At 38.3% G+C, this 16,731-nt stretch overlaps 27 non-coding genes across 27 annotated transcripts; all 27 read left to right on the top strand.

The window, feature by feature from the left end:
- The first annotated feature begins 595 nt into the window (after positions 1-595).
- trnag-gcc (transfer RNA glycine (anticodon GCC)) lies at positions 596-666 on the top strand. The gene has a single exon. It is a non-coding gene; the product is annotated as a tRNA-Gly (tRNA).
- Positions 667-1,308: 642 nt separating this feature from the next.
- Positions 1,309-1,379, top strand: trnag-gcc (transfer RNA glycine (anticodon GCC)). The gene has a single exon. It is a non-coding gene; the product is annotated as a tRNA-Gly (tRNA).
- Positions 1,380-1,664: 285 nt separating this feature from the next.
- On the top strand, positions 1,665-1,735 carry trnag-gcc (transfer RNA glycine (anticodon GCC)). Its single transcript has one exon. It is a non-coding gene; the product is annotated as a tRNA-Gly (tRNA).
- Positions 1,736-2,071: 336 nt separating this feature from the next.
- trnag-gcc (transfer RNA glycine (anticodon GCC)) lies at positions 2,072-2,142 on the top strand. Its single transcript has one exon. It is a non-coding gene; the product is annotated as a tRNA-Gly (tRNA).
- Positions 2,143-2,478: 336 nt separating this feature from the next.
- On the top strand, positions 2,479-2,549 carry trnag-gcc (transfer RNA glycine (anticodon GCC)). The gene has a single exon. It is a non-coding gene; the product is annotated as a tRNA-Gly (tRNA).
- A 514-nt stretch (positions 2,550-3,063) lies between these two features.
- On the top strand, positions 3,064-3,134 carry trnag-gcc (transfer RNA glycine (anticodon GCC)). The gene has a single exon. It is a non-coding gene; the product is annotated as a tRNA-Gly (tRNA).
- A 515-nt stretch (positions 3,135-3,649) lies between these two features.
- Positions 3,650-3,720, top strand: trnag-gcc (transfer RNA glycine (anticodon GCC)). Its single transcript has one exon. It is a non-coding gene; the product is annotated as a tRNA-Gly (tRNA).
- A 642-nt stretch (positions 3,721-4,362) lies between these two features.
- On the top strand, positions 4,363-4,433 carry trnag-gcc (transfer RNA glycine (anticodon GCC)). Its single transcript has one exon. It is a non-coding gene; the product is annotated as a tRNA-Gly (tRNA).
- A 285-nt stretch (positions 4,434-4,718) lies between these two features.
- trnag-gcc (transfer RNA glycine (anticodon GCC)) lies at positions 4,719-4,789 on the top strand. The gene has a single exon. It is a non-coding gene; the product is annotated as a tRNA-Gly (tRNA).
- Positions 4,790-5,125: 336 nt separating this feature from the next.
- Positions 5,126-5,196, top strand: trnag-gcc (transfer RNA glycine (anticodon GCC)). The gene has a single exon. It is a non-coding gene; the product is annotated as a tRNA-Gly (tRNA).
- A 336-nt stretch (positions 5,197-5,532) lies between these two features.
- On the top strand, positions 5,533-5,603 carry trnag-gcc (transfer RNA glycine (anticodon GCC)). Its single transcript has one exon. It is a non-coding gene; the product is annotated as a tRNA-Gly (tRNA).
- Positions 5,604-6,473: 870 nt separating this feature from the next.
- Positions 6,474-6,544, top strand: trnag-gcc (transfer RNA glycine (anticodon GCC)). The gene has a single exon. It is a non-coding gene; the product is annotated as a tRNA-Gly (tRNA).
- Positions 6,545-7,059: 515 nt separating this feature from the next.
- On the top strand, positions 7,060-7,130 carry trnag-gcc (transfer RNA glycine (anticodon GCC)). The gene has a single exon. It is a non-coding gene; the product is annotated as a tRNA-Gly (tRNA).
- A 642-nt stretch (positions 7,131-7,772) lies between these two features.
- Positions 7,773-7,843, top strand: trnag-gcc (transfer RNA glycine (anticodon GCC)). Its single transcript has one exon. It is a non-coding gene; the product is annotated as a tRNA-Gly (tRNA).
- Positions 7,844-8,127: 284 nt separating this feature from the next.
- trnag-gcc (transfer RNA glycine (anticodon GCC)) lies at positions 8,128-8,198 on the top strand. Its single transcript has one exon. It is a non-coding gene; the product is annotated as a tRNA-Gly (tRNA).
- Positions 8,199-8,483: 285 nt separating this feature from the next.
- Positions 8,484-8,554, top strand: trnag-gcc (transfer RNA glycine (anticodon GCC)). The gene has a single exon. It is a non-coding gene; the product is annotated as a tRNA-Gly (tRNA).
- A 285-nt stretch (positions 8,555-8,839) lies between these two features.
- On the top strand, positions 8,840-8,910 carry trnag-gcc (transfer RNA glycine (anticodon GCC)). The gene has a single exon. It is a non-coding gene; the product is annotated as a tRNA-Gly (tRNA).
- A 285-nt stretch (positions 8,911-9,195) lies between these two features.
- trnag-gcc (transfer RNA glycine (anticodon GCC)) lies at positions 9,196-9,266 on the top strand. The gene has a single exon. It is a non-coding gene; the product is annotated as a tRNA-Gly (tRNA).
- A 285-nt stretch (positions 9,267-9,551) lies between these two features.
- Positions 9,552-9,622, top strand: trnag-gcc (transfer RNA glycine (anticodon GCC)). Its single transcript has one exon. It is a non-coding gene; the product is annotated as a tRNA-Gly (tRNA).
- A 285-nt stretch (positions 9,623-9,907) lies between these two features.
- trnag-gcc (transfer RNA glycine (anticodon GCC)) lies at positions 9,908-9,978 on the top strand. Its single transcript has one exon. It is a non-coding gene; the product is annotated as a tRNA-Gly (tRNA).
- Positions 9,979-10,721: 743 nt separating this feature from the next.
- Positions 10,722-10,792, top strand: trnag-gcc (transfer RNA glycine (anticodon GCC)). The gene has a single exon. It is a non-coding gene; the product is annotated as a tRNA-Gly (tRNA).
- A 514-nt stretch (positions 10,793-11,306) lies between these two features.
- On the top strand, positions 11,307-11,377 carry trnag-gcc (transfer RNA glycine (anticodon GCC)). Its single transcript has one exon. It is a non-coding gene; the product is annotated as a tRNA-Gly (tRNA).
- Positions 11,378-11,662: 285 nt separating this feature from the next.
- trnag-gcc (transfer RNA glycine (anticodon GCC)) lies at positions 11,663-11,733 on the top strand. Its single transcript has one exon. It is a non-coding gene; the product is annotated as a tRNA-Gly (tRNA).
- Positions 11,734-12,374: 641 nt separating this feature from the next.
- trnag-gcc (transfer RNA glycine (anticodon GCC)) lies at positions 12,375-12,445 on the top strand. Its single transcript has one exon. It is a non-coding gene; the product is annotated as a tRNA-Gly (tRNA).
- A 1,099-nt stretch (positions 12,446-13,544) lies between these two features.
- Positions 13,545-13,615, top strand: trnag-gcc (transfer RNA glycine (anticodon GCC)). Its single transcript has one exon. It is a non-coding gene; the product is annotated as a tRNA-Gly (tRNA).
- A 692-nt stretch (positions 13,616-14,307) lies between these two features.
- On the top strand, positions 14,308-14,378 carry trnag-gcc (transfer RNA glycine (anticodon GCC)). The gene has a single exon. It is a non-coding gene; the product is annotated as a tRNA-Gly (tRNA).
- Positions 14,379-15,656: 1,278 nt separating this feature from the next.
- trnag-gcc (transfer RNA glycine (anticodon GCC)) lies at positions 15,657-15,727 on the top strand. The gene has a single exon. It is a non-coding gene; the product is annotated as a tRNA-Gly (tRNA).
- Positions 15,728-16,731: the final 1,004 nt, after the last annotated feature.

Here is a 16,731-nt window from a genome sequence, read left to right as displayed (position 1 = left end):
TGTTGTTTAAGCATTGGTGGTTCAATGGTAGAATTCTCGCTTGCCATGCGAGAGATCTGGGTCAGATTCCCAGCCAGTGCAATTTAACTTATGCTTCAATAGAATTGTCCTTTTTGGAGCTTTTCAGTTTTTCATAATGTCCATAGGCAGCTATTTTGAAATCTCTTGCACTAAATTTTGTCATATGAGCATTGGTGGTTCAAGGGTAGAATTCTCTTTTCCCATGCGAGAGTTCTGTGTCCGATTCCCAGCCAGTGCAAATTAACTTTTGCTTCAATAGAATTGTCCTTTTTGGAGCTTTTCAGTTGTTCATAATGTCCATAGGCCGCCATTTTGAAATTTTTTCCCCTAAAATTTGTTGTTTAAGCATTGGTGGTTCCATGGTAGAATTCTCGCTTGCCATGCGAGAGATCTGGGTCCGATTCCCAGCCAGTGCAATTTAACTTTTGCTTCAATCCCAAATATATAACTCTAAAAAAAATAGCTCTAAAAAGAGCTATTTATTTGCAAGAATTCTAAAAAGAGCTATTTATTTGTTCATCGTGGCCTTTAGGCAGCTATTTTGAAATTTCTTGCACTAAATTTTGTCGTATGAGCATTGGTGGTTCAATGGTAGAATTCTCGCTTGCCATGCGAGAGATCTGGGTCCGATTCCCAGCCAGTGCAAATTAACTTTTGCTTCAATAGATTTGTCCTTTTTGGAGCTTTTCAGTTGTTCATCATGTCCATAGGCCGCCATTTTGAAAAAAATTTCCCCTAAAATTTGTTGTTTAAGCATTGGTGGTTCAATGGTAGAATTCTCGCTTGCCATGCGAGAGATCTGGGTCAGATTCCCAGCCAGTGCAATTTAACTTATGCTTCAATAGAATTGTCCTTTTTGGAGCTTTTCAGTTTTTCATAATGTCCATAGGCAGCTATTTTAAAATCTCTTGCACTAAATTTTGTCATATGAGCATTGGTGGTTCAAGGGTAGAATTCTCTTTTCCCATGCGAGAGTTCTGGGTCCGATTCCCAGCCAGTGCAAATTAACTTTTGTTTCAATAGAATTGTCCTTTTTGGAGCTTTTCAGTTGTTCATAATGTCCATAGGCCGCCATTTTGAAATTTTTTCCCCTAAAATTTGTTGTTTAAGCATTGGTGGTTCAATGGTAGAATTCTCGCTTGCCATGCGAGAGATCTGGGTCCGATTCCCAACAAGTGCAATTTAACTTTTGCTTCAATAGAATTGTCCTTTTTGGAGCTTTTCAGTTCTTCATAATGTCCATAGAACGCCATTTTGAAATTTTTTCCCCTAAAATTTGTTGTTTAAGCATTGGTGGTTCAATGGTAGAATTCTCGCTTGCCATGCGAGAGATCTGGGTCCGATTCCCAGCCAGTGCAATTTAACTTATGCTTCAATAGAATTGTCCTTTTTGGAGCTTTTCAGTTGTTCATAATGTCCATAGGCAGCTATTTTGAAATCTCTTGCACTAAATTTTGTCATATGAGCATTGGTGGTTCAAGGGTAGAATTCTCTTTTCCCATGCGAGAGTTCTGGGTCCGATTCCCAGCCAGTGCAAATTAACTTTTGCTTCAATAGAATTGTCCTTTTTGGAGCTTTTCAGTTGTTCATAATGTCCATAGGCCGCGATTTTGAAATTTTTTCCCCTAAAATTTGTTGTTTAAGCATTGGTGGTTCAATGGTAGAATTCTCGCTTGCCATGCGAGAGATCTGGGTCCGATTCCCAGCCAGTGCAATTTAACTTATGCTTCAATAGAATTGTCCTTTTTGGAGCTTTTCAGTTTTTCATAATGTCCATAGGCAGCTATTTTGAAATCTCTTGCACTAAATTTTGTCATATGAGCATTGGTGGTTCAAGGGTAGAATTCTCTTTTCCCATGCGAGAGTTCTGGGTCCGATTCCAGGCCAGTGCAAATTAACTTTTGCTTCAATCCCAAATATATAGCTCTAAAATAAATAGATCTAAAAAGAGCTATTTATTTGTAAGAATTCTAAAAAGAGCTATTTATTTGTTCATCGTGGCCTTTAGGCAGCTATTTTGAAATTTCTTGCACTAAATTTTGTCGTATGAGCATTGGTGGTTCAATGGTAGAATTCTCGCTTGCCATGCGAGAGATCTGGGTCCGATTCCCAGCCAGTGCAATTTAGCTTTTGCTTCAATCCCAAATATATAACTCTAAAAAAAATAGCTCTAAAAAGAGCTATTTATTTGCAAGAATTCTAAAAAGAGCTATTTATTTGTTCATCGTGGCCTTTAGGCAGCTATTTTGAAATTTCTTGCACTAAATTTTGTCGTATGAGCATTGGTGGTTCAATGGTAGAATTCTCGCTTGCCATGCGAGAGATCTGGGTCCGATTCCCAACAAGTGCAATTTAACTTTTGCTTCAATAGAATTGTCCTTTTTGGAGCTTTTCAGTTCTTCATAATGTCCATAGAACGCCATTTTGAAATTTCTTCCCCTAAAATTTGTTGTTTAAGCATTGGTGGTTCAATGGTAGAATTCTCGCTTGCCATGCGAGAGATCTGGGTCCGATTCCCAGCCAGTGCAATTTAACTTATGCTTCAATAGAATTGTCCTTTTTGGAGCTTTTCAGTTTTTCATAATGTCCATAGGCAGCTATTTTGAAATCTCTTGCACTAAATTTTGTCATATGAGCATTGGTGGTTCAAGGGTAGAATTCTCTTTTCCCATGCGAGAGTTCTGGGTCCGATTCCCAGCCAGTGCAAATTAACTTTTGCTTCAATAGAATTGTCCTTTTTGGAGCTTTTCAGTTGTTCATAATGTCCATAGGCCGCCATTTTGAAATTTTTTCCCCTAAAATTTGTTGTTTAAGCATTGGTGGTTCCATGGTAGAATTCTCGCTTGCCATGCGAGAGATCTGGGTCCGATTCCCAGCCAGTGCAATTTAACTTTTGCTTCAATCCCAAATATATAACTCTAAAAAAAATAGCTCTAAAAAGAGCTATTTATTTGCAAGAATTCTAAAAAGAGCTATTTATTTGTTCATCGTGGCCTTTAGGCAGCTATTTTGAAATTTCTTGCACTAAATTTTGTCGTATGAGCATTGGTGGTTCAATGGTAGAATTCTCGCTTGCCATGCGAGAGATCTGGGTCCGATTCCCAGCCAGTGCAAATTAACTTTTGCTTCAATAGATTTGTCCTTTTTGGAGCTTTTCAGTTGTTCATCATGTCCATAGGCCGCCATTTTGAAAAAAATTTCCCCTAAAATTTGTTGTTTAAGCATTGGTGGTTCAATGGTAGAATTCTCGCTTGCCATGCGAGAGATCTGGGTCCGATTTCCAGCCAGTGCAATTTAACTTATGCTTCAATAGAATTGTCCTTTTTGGAGCTTTTCAGTTTTTCATAATGTCCATAGGCAGCTATTTTGAAATCTCTTGCACTAAATTTTGTCATATGAGCATTGGTGGTTCAAGGGTAGAATTCTCTTTTCCCATGCGAGAGTTCTGGGTCCGATTCCCAGCCAGTGCAATTTAACTTTTGCTTCAATCCCAAATATATAACTCTAAAAAAAATAGCTCTAAAAAGAGCTATTTATTTGCAAGAATTCTAAAAAGAGCTATTTATTTGTTCATCGTGGCCTTTAGGCAGCTATTTTGAAATTTCTTGCACTAAATTTTGTCGTATGAGCATTGGTGGTTCAATGGTAGAATTCTCGCTTGCCATGCGAGAGATCTGGGTCCGATTCCCAGCCAGTGCAAATTAACTTTTGCTTCAATAGATTTGTCCTTTTTGGAGCTTTTCAGTTGTTCATCATGTCCATAGGCCGCCATTTTGAAAAAAATTTCCCCTAAAATTTGTTGTTTAAGCATTGGTGGTTCAATGGTAGAATTCTCGCTTGCCATGCGAGAGATCTGGGTCAGATTCCCAGCCAGTGCAATTTAACTTATGCTTCAATAGAATTGTCCTTTTTGGAGCTTTTCAGTTGTTCATAATGTCCATAGGCAGCTATTTTGAAATCTCTTGCACTAAATTTTGTCATATGAGCATTGGTGGTTCAAGGGTAGAATTCTCTTTTCCCATGCGAGAGTTCTGGGTCCGATTCCCAGCCAGTGCAAATTAACTTATGCTTCAATAGAATTGTCCTTTTTGGAGCTTTTCAGTTGTTCATAATGTCCATAGGCCGCCATTTTGAAATTTTTTCCCCTAAAATTTGTTGTTTAAGCATTGGTGGTTCAATGGTAGAATTCTCGCTTGCCATGCGAGAGATCTGGGTCCGATTCCCAACAAGTGCAATTTAACTTTTGCTTCAATAGAATTGTCCTTTTTGGAGCTTTTCAGTTCTTCATAATGTCCATAGAACGCCATTTTGAAATTTTTTCCCCTAAAATTTGTTGTTTAAGCATTGGTGGTTCAATGGTAGAATTCTCGCTTGCCATGCGAGAGATCTGGGTCCGATTCCCAGCCAGTGCAATTTAACTTATGCTTCAACAGAATTGTCCTTTTTGGAGCTTTTCAGTTGTTCATAATGTCCATAGGCAGCTATTTTGAAATCTCTTGCACTAAATTTTGTCATATGAGCATTGGTGGTTCAAGGGTAGAATTCTCTTTTCCCATGCGAGAGTTCTGGGTCCGATTCCCAGCCAGTGCAAATTAACTTTTGCTTCAATAGAATTGTCCTTTTTGGAGCTTTTCAGTTGTTCATAATGTCCATAGGCCGCGATTTTGAAATTTTTTCCCCTAAAATTTGTTGTTTAAGCATTGGTGGTTCAATGGTAGAATTCTCGCTTGCCATGCGAGAGATCTGGGTCCGATTCCCAGCCAGTGCAATTTAACTTATGCTTCAATAGAATTGTCCTTTTTGGAGCTTTTCAGTTTTTCATAATGTCCATAGGCAGCTATTTTGAAATCTCTTGCACTAAATTTTGTCATATGAGCATTGGTGGTTCAAGGGTAGAATTCTCTTTTCCCATGCGAGAGTTCTGGGTCCGATTCCAGGCCAGTGCAAATTAACTTTTGCTTCAATCCCAAATATATAGCTCTAAAATAAATAGATCTAAAAAGAGCTATTTATTTGTAAGAATTCTAAAAAGAGCTATTTATTTGTTCATCGTGGCCTTTAGGCAGCTATTTTGAAATTTCTTGCACTAAATTTTGTCGTATGAGCATTGGTGGTTCAATGGTAGAATTCTCGCTTGCCATGCGAGAGATCTGGGTCCGATTCCCAGCCAGTGCAATTTAGCTTTTGCGTCAATCCCAAATATATAACTCTAAAAAAAATAGCTCTAAAAAGAGCTATTTATTTGCAAGAATTCTAAAAAGAGCTATTTATTTGTTCATCGTGGCCTTTAGGCAGCTATTTTGAAATTTCTTGCACTAAATTTTGTCGTATGAGCATTGGTGGTTCAATGGTAGAATTCTCGCTTGCCATGCGAGAGATCTGGGTCCGATTCCCAACAAGTGCAATTTAACTTTTGCTTCAATAGAATTGTCCTTTTTGGAGCTTTTCAGTTCTTCATAATGTCCATAGAACGCCATTTTGAAATTTCTTCCCCTAAAATTTGTTGTTTAAGCATTGGTGGTTCAATGGTAGAATTCTCGCTTGCCATGCGAGAGATCTGGGTCCGATTCCCAGCCAGTGCAATTTAACTTATGCTTCAATAGAATTGTCCTTTTTGGAGCTTTTCAGTTGTTCATAATGTCCATAGGCAGCTATTTTGAAATCTCTTGCACTAAATTTTGTCATATGAGCATTGGTGGTTCAAGGGTAGAATTCTCTTTTCCCATGCGAGAGTTCTGGGTCCGATTCCCAGCCAGTGCAAATTAACTTTTGCTTCAATAGAATTGTCCTTTTTGGAGCTTTTCAGTTGTTCATAATGTCCATAGGCCGCCATTTTGAAATTTTTTCCCCTAAAATTTGTTGTTTAAGCATTGGTGGTTCAATGGTAGAATTCTCGCTTGCCATGCGAGAGATCTGGGTCCGATTTCCAGCCAGTGCAATTTAACTTATGCTTCAATAGAATTGTCCTTTTTGGAGCTTTTCAGTTTTTCATAATGTCCATAGGCAGCTATTTTGAAATCTCTTGCACTAAATTTTGTCATATGAGCATTGGTGGTTCAAGGGTAGAATTCTCTTTTCCCATGCGAGAGTTCTGGGTCCGATTCCCAGCCAGTGCAAATTAACTTTTGCTTCAATAGAATTGTCCTTTTTGGAGCTTTTCAGTTGTTCATAATGTCCATAGGCCGCCATTTTGAAATTTTTTCCCCTAAAATTTGTTGTTTAAGCATTGGTGGTTCCATGGTAGAATTCTCGCTTGCCATGCGAGAGATCTGGGTCCGATTCCCAGCCAGTGCAATTTAACTTTTGCTTCAATCCCAAATATATAACTCTAAAAAAAATAGCTCTAAAAAGAGCTATTTATTTGCAAGAATTCTAAAAAGAGCTATTTATTTGTTCATCGTGGCCTTTAGGCAGCTATTTTGAAATTTCTTGCACTAAATTTTGTCGTATGAGCATTGGTGGTTCAATGGTAGAATTCTCGCTTGCCATGCGAGAGATCTGGGTCCGATTCCCAGCCAGTGCAAATTAACTTTTGCTTCAATAGATTTGTCCTTTTTGGAGCTTTTCAGTTGTTCATCATGTCCATAGGCCGCCATTTTGAAAAAAATTTCCCCTAAAATTTGTTGTTTAAGCATTGGTGGTTCAATGGTAGAATTCTCGCTTGCCATGCGAGAGATCTGGGTCCGATTTCCAGCCAGTGCAATTTAACTTATGCTTCAATAGAATTGTCCTTTTTGGAGCTTTTCAGTTTTTCATAATGTCCATAGGCAGCTATTTTGAAATCTCTTGCACTAAATTTTGTCATATGAGCATTGGTGGTTCAAGGGTAGAATTCTCTTTTCCCATGCGAGAGTTCTGGGTCCGATTCCCAGCCAGTGCAATTTAACTTTTGCTTCAATCCCAAATATATAACTCTAAAAAAAATAGCTCTAAAAAGAGCTATTTATTTGCAAGAATTCTAAAAAGAGCTATTTATTTGTTCATCGTGGCCTTTAGGCAGCTATTTTGAAATTTCTTGCACTAAATTTTGTCGTATGAGCATTGGTGGTTCAATGGTAGAATTCTCGCTTGCCATGCGAGAGATCTGGGTCCGATTCCCAGCCAGTGCAAATTAACTTTTGCTTCAATAGATTTGTCCTTTTTGGAGCTTTTCAGTTGTTCATCATGTCCATAGGCCGCCATTTTGAAAAAAATTTCCCCTAAAATTTGTTGTTTAAGCATTGGTGGTTCAATGGTAGAATTCTCGCTTGCCATGCGAGAGATCTGGGTCAGATTCCCAGCCAGTGCAATTTAACTTATGCTTCAATAGAATTGTCCTTTTTGGAGCTTTTCAGTTGTTCATAATGTCCATAGGCAGCTATTTTGAAATCTCTTGCACTAAATTTTGTCATATGAGCATTGGTGGTTCAAGGGTAGAATTCTCTTTTCCCATGCGAGAGTTCTGGGTCCGATTCCCAGCCAGTGCAAATTAACTTATGCTTCAATAGAATTGTCCTTTTTGGAGCTTTTCAGTTGTTCATAATGTCCATAGGCCGCCATTTTGAAATTTTTTCCCCTAAAATTTGTTGTTTAAGCATTGGTGGTTCAATGGTAGAATTCTCGCTTGCCATGCGAGAGATCTGGGTCCGATTCCCAACAAGTGCAATTTAACTTTTGCTTCAATAGAATTGTCCTTTTTGGAGCTTTTCAGTTCTTCATAATGTCCATAGAACGCCATTTTGAAATTTTTTCCCCTAAAATTTGTTGTTTAAGCATTGGTGGTTCAATGGTAGAATTCTCGCTTGCCATGCGAGAGATCTGGGTCCGATTCCCAGCCAGTGCAATTTAACTTATGCTTCAATAGAATTGTCCTTTTTGGAGCTTTTCAGTTGTTCATAATGTCCATAGGCAGCTATTTTGAAATCTCTTGCACTAAATTTTGTCGTATGAGCATTGGTGGTTCAATGGTAGAATTCTCGCTTGCCATGCGAGAGATCTGGGTCCGATTCCCAACAAGTGCAATTTAACTTTTGCTTCAATAGAATTGTCCTTTTTGGAGCTTTTCAGTTCTTCATAATGTCCATAGAACGCATTTTGAAATTTTTTCCCCTAAAATTTGTTGTTTAAGCATTGGTGGTTCAATGGTAGAATTCTCGCTTGCCATGCGAGAGATCTGGGTCCGATTCCCAGCCAGTGCAATTTAACTTATGCTTCAATAGAATTGTCCTTTTTGGAGCTTTTCAGTTGTTCATAATGTCCATAGGCAGCTATTTTGAAATCTCTTGCACTAAATTTTGTCGTATGAGCATTGGTGGTTCAATGGTAGAATTCTCGCTTGCCATGCGAGAGATCTGGGTCCGATTCCCAACAAGTGCAATTTAACTTTTGCTTCAATAGAATTGTCCTTTTTGGAGCTTTTCAGTTCTTCATAATGTCCATAGAACGCCATTTTGAAATTTTTTCCCCTAAAATTTGTTGTTTAAGCATTGGTGGTTCAATGGTAGAATTCTCGCTTGCCATGCGAGAGATCTGGGTCCGATTCCCAGCCAGTGCAATTTAACTTATGCTTCAATAGAATTGTCCTTTTTGGAGCTTTTCAGTTGTTCATAATGTCCATAGGCAGCTATTTTAAAATCTCTTGCACTAAATTTTGTCATATGAGCATTGGTGGTTCAAGGGTAGAATTCTCTTTTCCCATGCGAGAGTTCTGGGTCCGATTCCCAGCCAGTGCAAATTAACTTTTGTTTCAATAGAATTGTCCTTTTTGGAGCTTTTCAGTTGTTCATAATGTCCATAGGCCGCCATTTTGAAATTTTTTCCCCTAAAATTTGTTGTTTAAGCATTGGTGGTTCAATGGTAGAATTCTCGCTTGCCATGCGAGAGATCTGGGTCCGATTCCCAGCCAGTGCAATTTAACTTATGCTTCAATAGAATTGTCCTTTTTGGAGCTTTTCAGTTGTTCATAATGTCCATAGGCAGCTATTTTGAAATCTCTTGCACTAAATTTTGTCGTATGAGCATTGGTGGTTCAATGGTAGAATTCTCGCTTGCCATGCGAGAGATCTGGGTCCGATTCCCAACAAGTGCAATTTAACTTTTGCTTCAATAGAATTGTCCTTTTTGGAGCTTTTCAGTTCTTCATAATGTCCATAGAACGCCATTTTGAAATTTTTTCCCCTAAAATTTGTTGTTTAAGCATTGGTGGTTCAATGGTAGAATTCTCGCTTGCCATGCGAGAGATCTGGGTCCGATTCCCAGCCAGTGCAATTTAACTTATGCTTCAATAGAATTGTCCTTTTTGGAGCTTTTCAGTTGTTCATAATGTCCATAGGCAGCTATTTTGAAATCTCTTGCACTAAATTTTGTCGTATGAGCATTGGTGGTTCAATGGTAGAATTCTCGCTTGCCATGCGAGAGATCTGGGTCCGATTCCCAACAAGTGCAATTTAACTTTTGCTTCAATAGAATTGTCCTTTTTGGAGCTTTTCAGTTCTTCATAATGTCCATAGAACGCCATTTTGAAATTTTTTCCCCTAAAATTTGTTGTTTAAGCATTGGTGGTTCAATGGTAGAATTCTCGCTTGCCATGCGAGAGATCTGGGTCCGATTCCCAGCCAGTGCAATTTAACTTATGCTTCAATAGAATTGTCCTTTTTGGAGCTTTTCAGTTGTTCATAATGTCCATAGGCAGCTATTTTAAAATCTCTTGCACTAAATTTTGTCATATGAGCATTGGTGGTTCAAGGGTAGAATTCTCTTTTCCCATGCGAGAGTTCTGGGTCCGATTCCCAGCCAGTGCAAATTAACTTTTGTTTCAATAGAATTGTCCTTTTTGGAGCTTTTCAGTTGTTCATAATGTCCATAGGCCGCCATTTTGAAATTTTTTCCCCTAAAATTTGTTGTTTAAGCATTGGTGGTTCAATGGTAGAATTCTCGCTTGCCATGCGAGAGATCTGGGTCCGATTCCCAGCCAGTGCAATTTAACTTATGCTTCAATAGAATTGTCCTTTTTGGAGCTTTTCAGTTGTTCATAATGTCCATAGGCAGCTATTTTAAAATCTCTTGCACTAAATTTTGTCATATGAGCATTGGTGGTTCAAGGGTAGAATTCTCTTTTCCCATGCGAGAGTTCTGGGTCCGATTCCCAGCCAGTGCAAATTAACTTTTGCTTCAATCCCAAATATATAGCTCTAAAATAAATAGCTCTAAAAAGAGCTATTTATTTGCAAGAATTCTAAAAAGAGCTATTTATTTGTTCATCGTGGCCTTTAGGCAGCTATTTTGAAATTTCTTGCACTAAATTTTGTCGTATGAGCATTGGTGGTTCAATGGTAGAATTCTCGCTTGCCATGCGAGAGATCTGGGTCCGATTCCCAGGCAGTGCAATTTACCTTTTGCTTCAATCCCAAATATATAACTCTAAAAAAAATAGCTCTAAAAAGAGCTATTTATTTGCAAGAATTCTAAAAAGAGCTATTTATTTGTTCATCGTGGCCTTTAGGCAGCTATTTTGAAATTTCTTGCACTAAATTTTGTCGTATGAGCATTGGTGGTTCAATGGTAGAATTCTCGCTTGCCATGCGAGAGATCTGGGTCCGATTCCCAACAAGTGCAATTTAACTTTTGCTTCAATAGAATTGTCCTTTTTGGAGCTTTTCAGTTCTTCATAATGTCCATAGAACGCCATTTTGAAATTTTTTCCCCTAAAATTTGTTGTTCAAGCATTGGTGGTTCAATGGTAGAATTCTCGCTTGCCATGCGAGAGATCTGGGTCCGATTCCCAGCCAGTGCAATTTAACTTATGCTTCAATAGAATTGTCCTTTTTGGAGCTTTTCAGTTGTTCATAATGTCCATAGGCAGCTATTTTGAAATCTCTTGCACTAAATTTTGTCATATGAGCATTGGTGGTTCAAGGGTAGAATTCTCTTTTCCCATGCGAGAGTTCTGGGTCCGATTCCCAGCCAGTGCAAATTAACTTTTGCTTCAATCCCAAATATATAGCTCTAAAATAAATAGCTCTAAAAAGAGCTATTTATTTGCAAGAATTCTAAAAAGAGCTATTTATTTGTTCATCGTGGCCTTTAGGCAGCTATTTTAAAATCTCTTGCACTAAATTTTGTCATATGAGCATTGGTGGTTCAAGGGTAGAATTCTCTTTTCCCATGCGAGAGTTCTGGGTCCGATTCCCAGCCAGTGCAAATTAACTTTTGCTTCAATAGAATTGTCCTTTTTGGAGCTTTTCAGTTGTTCATAATGTCCATAGGCCGCCATTTCGAAATTTTTTCCCCTAAAATTTGTTGTTTAAGCATTGGTGGTTCAATGGTAGAATTCTCGCTTGCCATGCGAGAGATCTGGGTCCGATTCCCAGCCAGTGCAATTTAACTTATGCTTCAATAGAATTGTCCTTTTTGGAGCTTTTCAGTTGTTCATAATGTCCATAGGCAGCTATTTTGAAATCTCTTGCACTAAATTTTGTCATATGAGCATTGGTGGTTCAAGGGTAGAATTCTCTTTTCCCATGCGAGAGTTCTGGGTCCGATTCCCAGCCAGTGCAAATTAACTTTTGCTTCAATAGAATTGTCCTTTTTGGAGCTTTTCAGTTGTTCATCATGTCCATAGGCCGCCATTTTGAAATTTTTTCCCCTAAAATTTGTTGTTTAAGCATTGGTGGTTCAATGGTAGAATTCTCGCTTGCCATGCGAGAGATCTGGGTCCGATTCCCAGCCAGTGCAATTTAACTTATTCTTCAATAGAATTGTCCTTTTTGGAGCTTTTCAGTTGTTCATAATGTCCATAGGCAGCTATTTTGAAATCTCTTGCACTAAATTTTGTCATATGAGCATTGGTGGTTCAAGGGTAGAATTCTCTTTTCCCATGCGAGAGTTCTGGGTCCGATTCCCAGCCAGTGCAAATTAACTTTTGCTTTAATAGAATTGTCCTTTTTGGAGCTTTTCAGTTGTTCATAATGTCCATAGGCCGCCATTTCTAAATTTTTTCCCCTAAAATTTGTTGTTTAAGCATTGGTGGTTCAATGGTAGAATTCTCGCTTGCCATGCGAGAGATCTGGGTCCGATTCCCAGCCAGTGCCATTTAACTTATGCTTCAATAGAATTGTCCTTTTTGGAGGTTTTCAGTTGTTTATAATGTCCATAGGCAGCTATTTTGAAATCTCTTGCACTAAATTTTGTCATATGAGCATTGGTGGTTCAAGGGTAGAATTCTCTTTTCCCATGCGAGAGTTCTGGGTCCAATTCCCAGCCAGTGCAAATTAACTTTTGCTTCAATAGAATTGTCCTTTTTGGAGCTTTTCAGTTGTTCATAATGTCCATAGGCCGCCATTTTGAAATTTTTTCCCCTAAAATTTGTTCTTTAAGCATTGGTGGTTCAATGGTAGAATTCTCGCTTGCCATGCGAGAGATCTGGGTCCGATTCCCAGCCAGTGCAATTTAACTTATGCTTCAATAGAATTGTCCTTTTTGGAGCTTTTCAGTTGTTCATAATGTCCATAGGCAGCTATTTTGAAATCTCTTGCACTAAATTTTGTCATATGAGCATTGGTGGTTCAAGGGTAGAATTCTCTTTTCCCATGCGAGAGTTCTGGGTCCGATTCCCAGCCAGTGCAAATTAACTTTTTCTTCAATCCCAAATATATAGCTCTAAAATAAATAGCTCTAAAAAGAGCTATTTATTTGCAAGAATTCTAAAAAGAGCTATTTATTTGTTCATCGTGGCCTTTAGGCAGCTATTTTGAAATTTCTTGCACTAAATTTTGTCGTATGAGCATTGGTGGTTCAATGGTAGAATTCCCGCTTGCCATGCGAGAGATCTGGGTCCGATTCCCAGCCAGTGCAATTTAACTTTTGCTTCAATCCAAAATATATAACTCTAAAAAAAATAGCTCTAAAAAGAGCTATTTATTTGCAAGAATTCTAAAAAGAGCTATTTATTTGTTCATCGTGGCCTTTAGGCAGCTATTTTGAAATTTCTTGCACTAAATTTTGTCGTATGAGCATTGGTGGTTCAATGGTAGAATTCTCGCTTGCCATGCGAGAGATCTGGGTCCGATTTCCAACAAGTGCAATTTAACTTTTGCTTCAATAGAATTGTCCTTTTTGGAGCTTTTCAGTTCTTCATAATGTCCATAGAACGCCATTTTGAAATTTTTTCCCCTAAAATTTGTTGTTTAAGCATTGGTGGTTCAATGGTAGAATTCTCGCTTGCCATGCGAGAGTTCTGGGTCCGATTCCCAGCCAGTGCAAATTAACTTTTGTTTCAATAGAATTGTCCTTTTTGGAGCTTTTCAGTTGTTCATAATGTCCATAGGCAGCTATTTTGAAATCTCTTGCACTAAATTTTGTCATATGAGCATTGGTGGTTCAAGGGTAGAATTCTCTTTTCCCATGCGAGAGTTCTGGGTCCGATTCCCAGCCAGTGCAAATTAACTTTTGCTTCAATAGAATTGTCCTTTTTGGAGCTTTTCAGTTGTTCATAATGTCCATAGGCCGCCATTTCTAAATTTTTTCCCCTAAAATTTGTTGTTTAAGCATTGGTGGTTCAATGGTAGAATTCTCGCTTGCCATGCGAGAGATCTGGGTCCGATTCCCAGCCAGTGCACTTTAACTTATGCTTCAATAGAATTGTCCTTTTTGGAGCTTTTCAGTTGTTTATAATGTCCATAGGCATCTATTTTGAAATCTCTTGCACTAAATTTTGTCATATGAGCATTGGTGGTTCAAGGGTAGAATTCTCTTTTCCCATGCGAGAGTTCTGGGTCCAATTCCCAGCCAGTGCAATTTAACTTATGCTTCAATAGAATTGTCCTTTTTGGAGCTTTTCAGTTTTTCATAATGTCCATAGGCAGCTATTTTGAAATCTCTTGCACTAAATTTTGTCATATGAGCATTGGTGGTTCAAGGGTAGAATTCTCTTTTCCCATGCGAGAGTTCTGTGTCCGATTCCCAGCCAGTGCAAATTAACTTTTGCTTCAATAGAATTGTCCTTTTTGGAGCTTTTCAGTTGTTCATAATGTCCATAGGCCGCCATTTTGAAATTTTTTCCCCTAAAATTTGTTGTTTAAGCATTGGTGGTTCCATGGTAGAATTCTCGCTTGCCATGCGAGAGATCTGGGTCCGATTCCCAGCCAGTGCAATTTAACTTTTGCTTCAATCCCAAATATATAACTCTAAAAAAAATAGCTCTAAAAAGAGCTATTTATTTGCAAGAATTCTAAAAAGAGCTATTTATTTGTTCATCGTGGCCTTTAGGCAGCTATTTTGAAATTTCTTGCACTAAATTTTGTCGTATGAGCATTGGTGGTTCAATGGTAGAATTCTCGCTTGCCATGCGAGAGATCTGGGTCCGATTCCCAGCCAGTGCAAATTAACTTTTGCTTCAATAGATTTGTCCTTTTTGGAGCTTTTCAGTTGTTCATCATGTCCATAGGCCGCCATTTTGAAAAAAATTTCCCCTAAAATTTGTTCTTTAAGCATTGGTGGTTCAATGGTAGAATTCTCGCTTGCCATGCGAGAGATCTGGATCCGATTCCCAGCCAGTGCAATTTAACTTATGCTTCAATAGAATTGTCCTTTTTGGAGCTTTTCAGTTGTTCATAATGTCCATAGGCAGCTATTTTGAAATCTCTTGCACTAAATTTTGTCATATGAGCATTGGTGGTTCAAGGGTAGAATTCTCTTTTCCCATGCGAGAGTTCTGGGTCCGATTCCCAGCCAGTGCAAATTAACTTTTTCTTCAATCCCAAATATATAGCTCTAAAATAAATAGCTCTAAAAAGAGCTATTTATTTGCAAGAATTCTAAAAAGAGCTATTTATTTGTTCATCGTGGCCTTTAGGCAGCTATTTTGAAATTTCTTGCACTAAATTTTGTCGTATGAGCATTGGTGGTTCAATGGTAGAATTCCCGCTTGCCATGCGAGAGATCTGGGTCCGATTCCCAGCCAGTGCAATTTAACTTTTGCTTCAATCCAAAATATATAACTCTAAAAAAAATAGCTCTAAAAAGAGCTATTTATTTGCAAGAATTCTAAAAAGAGCTATTTATTTGTTCATCGTGGCCTTTAGGCAGCTATTTTGAAATTTCTTGCACTAAATTTTGTCGTATGAGCATTGGTGGTTCAATGGTAGAATTCTCGCTTGCCATGCGAGAGATCTGGGTCCGATTTCCAACAAGTGCAATTTAACTTTTGCTTCAATAGAATTGTCCTTTTTGGAGCTTTTCAGTTCTTCATAATGTCCATAGAACGCCATTTTGAAATTTTTTCCCCTAAAATTTGTTGTTTAAGCATTGGTGGTTCAATGGTAGAATTCTCGCTTGCCATGCGAGAGTTCTGGGTCCGATTCCCAGCCAGTGCAAATTAACTTTTGTTTCAATAGAATTGTCCTTTTTGGAGCTTTTCAGTTGTTCATAATGTCCATAGGCAGCTATTTTGAAATCTCTTGCACTAAATTTTGTCATATGAGCATTGGTGGTTCAAGGGTAGAATTCTCTTTTCCCATGCGAGAGTTCTGGGTCCGATTCCCAGCCAGTGCAAATTAACTTTTGCTTCAATAGAATTGTCCTTTTTGGAGCTTTTCAGTTGTTCATAATGTCCATAGGCCGCCATTTCTAAATTTTTTCCCCTAAAATTTGTTGTTTAAGCATTGGTGGTTCAATGGTAGAATTCTCGCTTGCCATGCGAGAGATCTGGGTCCGATTCCCAGCCAGTGCACTTTAACTTATGCTTCAATAGAATTGTCCTTTTTGGAGCTTTTCAGTTGTTTATAATGTCCATAGGCATCTATTTTGAAATCTCTTGCACTAAATTTTGTCATATGAGCATTGGTGGTTCAAGGGTAGAATTCTCTTTTCCCATGCGAGAGTTCTGGGTCCAATTCCCAGCCAGTGCAATTTAACTTATGCTTCAATAGAATTGTCCTTTTTGGAGCTTTTCAGTTTTTCATAATGTCCATAGGCAGCTATTTTGAAATCTCTTGCACTAAATTTTGTCATATGAGCATTGGTGGTTCAAGGGTAGAATTCTCTTTTCCCATGCGAGAGTTCTGTGTCCGATTCCCAGCCAGTGCAAATTAACTTTTGCTTCAATAGAATTGTCCTTTTTGGAGCTTTTCAGTTGTTCATAATGTCCATAGGCCGCCATTTTGAAATTTTTTCCCCTAAAATTTGTTGTTTAAGCATTGGTGGTTCCATGGTAGAATTCTCGCTTGCCATGCGAGAGATCTGGGTCCGATTCCCAGCCAGTGCAATTTAACTTTTGCTTCAATCCCAAATATATAACTCTAAAAAAAATAGCTCTAAAAAGAGCTATTTATTTGCAAGAATTCTAAAAAGAGCTATTTATTTGTTCATCGTGGCCTTTAGGCAGCTATTTTGAAATTTCTTGCACTAAATTTTGTCGTATGAGCATTGGTGGTTCAATGGTAGAATTCTCGCTTGCCATGCGAGAGATCTGGGTCCGATTCCCAGCCAGTGCCATTTAACTTATGCTTCAATAGAATTGTCCTTTTTGGAGGTTTTCAGTTGTTTATAATGTCCATAGGCAGCTATTTTGAAATCTCTTGCACTAAATTTTGTCATATGAGCATTGGTGGTTCAAGGGTAGAATTCTCTTTTCCCATGCGAGAGTTCTGGGTCCAATTCCCAGCCAGTGCAAATTAACTTTTGCTTCAATAGAATTGTCCTTTTTGGAGCTTTTCAGTTGTTCATAATGTCCAT

This window comes from Pungitius pungitius, chromosome 18 (assembly GCF_949316345.1).
Source record: "Pungitius pungitius chromosome 18, fPunPun2.1, whole genome shotgun sequence".
NCBI lineage: Eukaryota > Metazoa > Chordata > Actinopteri > Perciformes > Gasterosteidae > Pungitius > Pungitius pungitius.
The sequence above is the reverse complement of the archived record's forward strand: the minus strand, read 5'-3'. Positions and strand labels throughout refer to the sequence as shown.